Genomic DNA, 7,500 nt, shown 5'->3' with positions numbered 1-7,500 from the left:
TGTCGGCCGGCCGCGGGGTAGACCTGCTGTCGGCCGGCCGCGGGGTAGACCTGCTGTCGGCCGGCCGCCGCGGGGTAGACCTGCTGTCGTTTGGCCGCCGGGGTAGACCTGCTGTCTGCCGGCCGCGGGGTAGACCTGCTGTCGGCCGGCACCCTGGGTAGACCTGCTGTCGGCCGGCCGCGGGGTAGACCTGCTGTCGTCCGGCGGCCGCTGGGTAGACCTGCTGTCGGCCGGCACCCTGGGTAGACCTGCTGTCGGCCGGCCGCGGGGTAGACCTGCTGTCGGCCGGCACCCGGGTAGACCTGCTGTCGGCCGGCCGCCGGGGTAGACCTGCTGTCGGCCGGCCGCGGGGTAGACCTGCTGTCGGCCGGCCGCCGGGGTAGACCTGCTGTCGGCCGGCACCCTGGGTAGACCTGCTGTCGGTTGGCCGCCGGGGTAGACCTTCTGTCTGCCGGCCGCGGGGTAGACCTGCTGTCGTCCGGCGGCCGCTGGGGTAGACCTGCTGTCTGCCGGCCGCCGCGGGGTAGACCTGCTGTCGGCCGGCACCCTGGGTAGACCTGCTGTCGGCCGGCCGCGGGGTAGACCTGCTGTCGGCCGGCACCCGGGTAGACCTGCTGTCGGCCGGCCGCGGGGTAGACCTGCTGTCGGCCGGCACCCTGGGTAGACCAGCTGTCGGCCGGCCGCGGGGTAGACCTGCTGTCGGCCGGCGGCCGGGGTAGACCTGCTGTCGGCCGGCCGCGGGGTAGACCTTCTGTCGGCCGGCCGCGGGGTAGACCTGCTGTCGTCCGGCGGCCGCTGGGTAGACCTGCGGTCGGCCGGCCGCCGCTGGGTAGACCTGCTGTCGGCCGGCCGCCGCGGGGTAGACCTGCTGTCGGCCGGCACCCTGGGTAGACCTGCTGTCGGCCGGCCGCGGGGTAGACCTGCTGTCGGCCGGCCGCGGGGTAGACCTGCTGTCGGCCGGCCGCGGGGTAGACCTGCTGTCGGCCGGCACCCTGGGTAGACCAGCTGTCGGCCGGCCGCGGGGTAGACCTGCTGTCGGCCGGCCGCCGGGGTAGACCTGCTGTCGGCCGGCCGCGGGGTAGACCTGCTGTCGGCCGGCCGCCGGGGTAGACCTGCTGTCGGCCGGCACCCTGGGTAGACCTGCTGTCGGTTGGCCGCCGGGGTAGACCTTCTGTCGGCCGGCCGCGGGGTAGACCTGCTGTCGGCCGGCACCCGGGTAGACCTGCTGTCGGCCGGCCGCGGGGTAGACCTGCTGTCGTCCGGCACCCGGGTAGACCTGCTGTCGGCCGGCCGCGGGGTAGACCTGCTGTCGGCCGGCCGCGGGGTAGACCTGCTGTCGGCCGGCAGCCGGGTAGACCTGCTGTCGGCCGGCCGCGGGGTAGACCTGCTGTCGGCCGGCACCCGGGGTAGACCTGCTGTCGGCCGGCCGCGGGGTAGACCTGCTGTCGGCCGGCCGCGGGGTAGACCTGCTGTCGGCCGGCACCCTGGGTAGACCTGCTGTCGGCCGGCAGCCGGGTAGACCTGCTGTCGGCCGGCCGCGGGGTAGACCTGCTGTCGGCCGGCCGCGGGGTAGACCTGCTGTCGGCCGGCGGCCGGGGTAGACCTGCTGTCTGCCGGCACCCGGGGTAGACCTGCTGTCGGCCGGCCGCCCGGGTAGACCTGCTGTCGGCCGGCCGCGGGGTAGACCTGCCGTCGGTCGGCCGCCGGGGTAGACCTTCTGTCGTCCGGCACCCGGGGTAGACCTGCCGTCGGCCGGCCGCCGGGGTAGACCTGCCGTCGGCCGGCCGCCGGGGTAGACCTGCCGTCGGCCGGCCGCCGGGGTAGACCTGCCGTCGGCCGGCCGCCGGGGGAGAGCCGCTGTCGGCCGGCGGGCCGCCGCGGGACGCGTCGAGCGGCCCGCCCCTCTCGGCCTGAGCGCGTCGCCGCCTTCGTGTCTCCCCGAGAGGAAAGGAGGGAGCCCTCAGAAGCCGGCGGCGCTCCCTCCCCCGTCCGGGCGCGAGCAGACGGCGGCCCCGCCGCCGCCTCGGTTTCTGCCCGCCTGGCTCGATCGGCGGGGCCGCCGTCCGCCTGCAGGTTTCGGCGGGGCCGGCCGGGGGCCGAGCGGGAAGGAAGCCGCCGTGGGCGCGAAAGCCTCCGAGAGAGCGCCGGCGAGAAAGCTTCCTCGGAAAGGGAGGGCGCCGAGGCTCAGGCCGCCGGCGGCCCCGTCGGCCCGCTCCTCAGCCCCCGCAGGCGTTGTCGCGGTGCCGAGCGGCCGGCCGCTTGAGGAGGAGCCGCCCGGGGCGTGGGCGGGGAGGGGCCGACGGCGGCGGCCCGAACCGTCGCCCAGCAGGGGGGCGGGCGGGGCAAGCCCGGAAGGAGGTGCCGAGGCAGGGTGACGTCGGAGGGCGGGGCCGCCGGGCCGGCATCGCCCGCCCAGCAGGGGGCGGGGAAAAGCCCGGAAAGGCGCCGCCGCGGGAGCGGCGGTTCCGTGCCGGGCCCCGCACGCCTCGGCGGCGAGCCCCCGGAGGCGGGCCCGGGGCCAAAGACCTCCGCGGACCGCCGAAGAGCCGGCCGCCCGCCCGCCCGCTCGCCGCTTCTGCCGGCGATTCGAGTCGAGTCACGCCGGGGGCCGGCGTCTTTCTTCCCGCCGCGTCCCACCGCACCCTCCCGCCCGCTTCCTTTCCCCCGCTGTCCGCCCCCAGGTCCCGCCGGCTGGCCGGTGCCGCTTCTGCTCCCCGCAGGCGTGGCGGGGACGCCCCGCGGCCGGTCGAGCGCGTCGGCAGGCCGGGCGCGGGCCGCGAGCCGCCCGTCGGCTCGGCTGGGAGGCGTCCGGCCGCGCACGCAGGAACGGAAATGGGATGGGCCGAGAATTTCGGATCCCGGCGAAGCGTTGGTGTTCCGCCCCGACGCGAGAGCCGTCCTTTCGGGAAAAAGACGAAAGAAGAAGGGAAGGGGTGGGTGCGCGTGTGGCCGTGGGTGAGGGCGTGTGCCTGCGTGCCTGCGTGCGTGAAAAAAAGCAAAATAAAGCAACGGTCAAAAATACGCCTCGGTCTAGGGAGCGGCAATATCGGGAGGGACGGGGCCGCCGAAGCTACCCGACGGCCGAGGGGCGCACAGGTCGGTCTCCCGCCTCCGGGGCAGGCCGCCGCCGCCGCCGCCACCGCCGCCGCCGGGCACGGCGTCAGAAGCCGCAGGGGGCGGCCGGCGCGGAGGCGGCCGACAGGACTACCCCGGTGGCGGGCGGCCCCGGGAGGTTGGGTCCACCCAGGGCCGGGGCCGCCTGACAGGCCTGGCCCGGTGGCGGGACACGAGGCAAATTTCAGCGGGGTACCCTTGTCTCCCGGACGGGGAAGACCTGCTGCCCGTGGTCGGGGCAGCCCTGCTGTCCCAGGTCGGGGTAGACGTGTTGTCCCAGGCCGGGGTAGACCTCCTGTCCGCGGTCGGGGTAGACCTGGTGTCCCGCGGTCGGGGTAGACCTGCTGTCCCAGGTCGGGGTAGACGTGTTGTCCCAGGCCGGGGTAGACCTGCTGTCCCAGGTCGGGGTAGACGTGGTGTCCCCCGGTCGGGGTAGACCTGCTGTCCGCGGTCGGGGTAGACGTGTTGTCCCAGGCCGGGGTAGACCTGCTGTCCGCGGTCGGGGTAGACGTGTTGTCCCAGGCCGGGGTAGACCTGCTGTCCGCGGTCGGGGTAGACGTGGTGTCCCCCGGTCGGGGTAGACCTGCTGTCCGCGGTCGGGGTAGACGTGGTGTCCCCCGGTCGGGGTAGACCTGCTGTCCGCGGTCGGGGTAGACGTGGTGTCCCCCGGTCGGGGTAGACCTGCTGTCCGCGGTCGGGGTAGACGTGTTGTCCCAGGCCGGGGTAGACCTGCTGTCCGCGGTCGGGGTAGACGTGTTGTCCCCCCGGTCGGGGTAGACCTGCTGTCCGCGGTCGGGGTAGACGTGTTGTCCCAGGCCGGGGTAGACCTGCTGTCCGCGGTCGGGGTAGACGTGGTGTCCCCCCGTCGGGGTAGACCTGCTGTCCGCGGTCGGGGTAGACGTGTTGTCCCCCGGTCGGGGTAGACCTGCTGTCCGCGGTCGGGGTAGACGTGTTGTCCCAGGCCGGGGTAGACCTGCTGTCCGCGGTCGGGGTAGACGTGGTGTCCGCGGTCGAGGTAGACCTGGTGTCCGCGCCGGCTCTGGAAGTTCACCAAGGGGTCGCTGTTTTCAGCTGCCTCCAGTTACGTCATGCTAGGAGGCGGCTAGCGCCGCCGCTTTGCCCCGGTCACGTACGCTACGGTCACTTGCAGGCATCGGCGGCCTCGGACACGTATCTCCGTATTATGGGAGCGAGGTAACGGGTCGTCTCCCCCAGGCTGCTACCGTGCCTGTGTCCTCCGGAGGCGAAGCTACGGGCCGGCCGCCCGGCCGGTCGCCGGCGCTGAGCTCAGAGAGAAACGAAGGGGAGAGCCGCCGGCAAGGGAGGCCCGAGAGAGAAACCGAGAGTGTGCCGCCTCGGCGGGACCGAGTCGCGGGGCTCGTCCCGCTTCCCGTGCTACCCATCGTGCCGGTGGGGCAGCTTTGTTTGCCAGGCCGAGGAGGCGTCGTTGCCGCTGCTTGCCCAGAGAGAGAAGGGAGTGTGTTGCCGCCTCGGCGGGACCGAGTCGCGGGGCTCGTCCCGCTTCCCGTGCTACCCATCGTGCCGGTGGGGCAGCTTTGTTTTGCCAGGCCGAGGAGGCGTCGTTGCCGCTGCTTGCCCAGAGAGAGAAGGGAGTGTGTTGCCGCCTCGGCGGGACCGAGTCGCGGGGCTCGTCCCGCTTCCCCCGTGCTACCCATCGTGCCGATGGTGGGGGGGGCCAGCTTGTCGTGATGCCGAGGAAGCGTGTGCTGCTTGCCCAGAGAGAGTGTTGCCGCGCGGGCGGCCGAGGCGAGAAGGGAAGGGCGTGGAGGAGGCAGAGAAGCCGCAGGCGGGTCCCCCCCGCTCTGGTCGTGCTGCTGCCGATTCCGGTCCAGTCCCGCCTCCCTCCCCCCCGCCCCAGCCCTGGGGCGGGGAAGCGAATGCCGGTGGCTGGCGGGCGAGGCGGCGGCGCCTCGTCCCTTATGTGCTCGGCCTTAAGCCGGGGGGCCCCCCTCGGCGGGGTGCAGTTTTTTTTTTTTGTTTTTCGGCTGGCGGTCTCGGTGGGCCACGGTGTGGGCCCGGCAGCCGGGGGCAGACGTCGGCCGGGGGCGCCTCTGTCTAACCGTTGCTCGAGCTTCGTTCGAGGCTTTACCACCCCACCCCCGGCCCGTCCCCGAAGACCGGGTTGTGTCCCCCGCCCCGAGTTGTTGTGGCCCTCGTTCCCCCTTCCTCGGCCTTAAGCCGGGGACCCGCGCTTTTGCGGGCGGAATTTGTTTCAGGGGCGGCGGCCGGCCGCGGTGGCCGGCCCCGCCCGCGTGCGGACACCCGAACGCGACGGGGAAAAATGCCCCCGGGCCGAGAGAGAGAGAGATGGCGCGGGCGAGGCGGCGGCGCCTCGCCCTTCCTCAGTTGTCGTGGCCGGTGCGGACCGAGCCACCGTGGCCCGGCGGGCTGGGTTGCGAACGGGGTCCCCGCTTCGTTTTCTTTCGCTTGTAGGCGTGCGGGGCAGAGCGTGGGGGTCTGCCCGCCCGGTCTCCTCCGTATTTTCTGGGGGTGTGAGGGCTTTCTGCCCGCCGCTCCCTTTTGCGGCCCTAAGCCGCGGCACCGAGAAAAAGCCAAGCGTCCGCAGAGGCGTGCGGGCCCCGCCCCCAAGCGAAAAGCGAAGGGGGGCAGGGAGAAAAACCTCGTGGGTGGCGGTGGTGTCGTTGGGGAGTGAGAGGCGCGGGCCTCGCCCCCACCCCCCATCCCCGGGCCCGCGGCCCCCGTGGCTAGCACGGGTCCTGCGACGCGCCATGTGCCTTTTTATCGTTTTTTTCTGCTCCTGGTTTGCCGTTTCCCCCCCGGTTTTTTTTTTTTTTTTTGGTTTTGTTTTTTTCCGGGGGATGGAAAAAAAAAAGCCGATCGCCGCGAGGCCGGGCGCTAAAGCCGGGTTTGGGGGGGCCCCGTGGCCTCTCGCGGTCGGTGGCAACCTTTTTTTGTCGCACGCTTTCCCGGATGGGTTCCCCTCGGGGAAGGGGAAAAAGGGGTGTGAAAACCCCCGACGTCCCGGCCCCCGGCGGGGTGTGTGGCGTCTCCCATCTTTGCCGTTGTCGTCCAGTTAGAGGGAACCGTTGTCCGCAGATGCGGGTGGGTGGCGGCACCCCCCGCGCGCTCCTCCCGCTGCGATCAGCCGAAATTGTCCCGAAAGCCAAGCGGCCCGCCGGCGTCGGCGGGCCCCGGGGGCGCGTCGAGGAGGCTCGACGGCGCCGAGCCCGCGGGGGCGGTCTCTCGGGGACGAGTTCCCCGCTCGCACGCACGCACGCGGAGTCCCGCGGCCGTCCGCCCGCTGCCCGCCTGGACCGTGGCGGTGTCGGCCGGTGGGGCGCGCACGTTGGGGTTGCCGTTGCCGTTGTCCCAGGACCGTGGCCGCGGGGCCCTTGTCGTCGCTCCTGTTCTTCACGCTCGTTTGCTTCTCCTCCTCCTCCTCCTCCTCCTCCTCCTCCTCCTCTCTTCTCCTCCCCACACCAACAAAACCCGATCGATGAGGCTTTTCGGGTCGCGTCGGAGAGGGCCCCCGGCGGGCCGGCTCCTTCCGGGGCTTCTCTGTCATGGGGAAGCCCACGGCGGTGTGTCCGGTGCTCGGCCAGGGTTGGTCTCCTCTCCAATTCGCTTCCCGTCGCAGGCGAGGTTTTGGCGTCCCTTTCCCGCCGTGCCGGGCCAAGGGCGTCTTTACCGTCCCGGGCTGTGTGACGGCCGCGTGGCCCCGCGAGCCCCTCAGGTGTCCTTGGACTTGAAACCCCAAGAAAAGCCGTGTGGCGAGGGGTGCCGGCCCCGGTCGCCGGGAAAGAAAGAAAGAAAAGCGCCCCGTGGGTGCCGGCCGCGAGCAGCGCTCGGGCGGCGGTGCGGCTCGAGCGTGTGAGCCGAGAACACACAGAGAGAGAGAGAGAGAGAGAGAGAGACACGCGGAAGCCAGAGAGAAGGGAACGTAACGAGCCCCCCCCGATGGGGCTGCGGACGGGGGAAAAGAGCCCGTTCCGCGCGCGTGCCGCTCGGTGCTCTTTTGTCGTGCCGCCGCCTGCTGCAGAGCGAGCCGCCCCGGCCAGGGGGCCTCGGTTGTCCGGGCCGCGCCCGCCTCGTCGGGTCGCTGTCTCCTCTAGCACGTCCGGTGCTTCCCGCTCGGCCCGGTGTGGGGGGAAGTGTCGGCGGGGGGTTCGCTCCCCTTCGGCTCCAACCTCTCGCCGGCGGCCGGTCGCTCCCCCGCGACCGGTCGGCGGGCGGGGGGCCGGCCTTCGGGGGCGGGTCAGCCCCAGCCGGATCCCCCCGTCCCGCGCGCCGTGCTGCGTGACTTTCGAGGGCGCGAGAGAAGGCCCCTTTCTCTCCTCCTCCTCCTCCTCCTCCTCCACCCCCCGGTCTCGAGGGGCGCGGGCCCCGCGAGAGAAAGACGCCCAG

The sequence above is a fragment of the Cyanistes caeruleus genome, unplaced genomic scaffold (genome assembly GCF_971803275.1).
Source record: "Cyanistes caeruleus unplaced genomic scaffold, bCyaCae1.hap1.1 HAP1_SCAFFOLD_166, whole genome shotgun sequence".
NCBI classification, from domain to species: Eukaryota; Metazoa; Chordata; class Aves; order Passeriformes; family Paridae; genus Cyanistes; species Cyanistes caeruleus.
The sequence above is the reverse complement of the archived record's forward strand: the minus strand, read 5'-3'. Positions refer to the sequence as shown.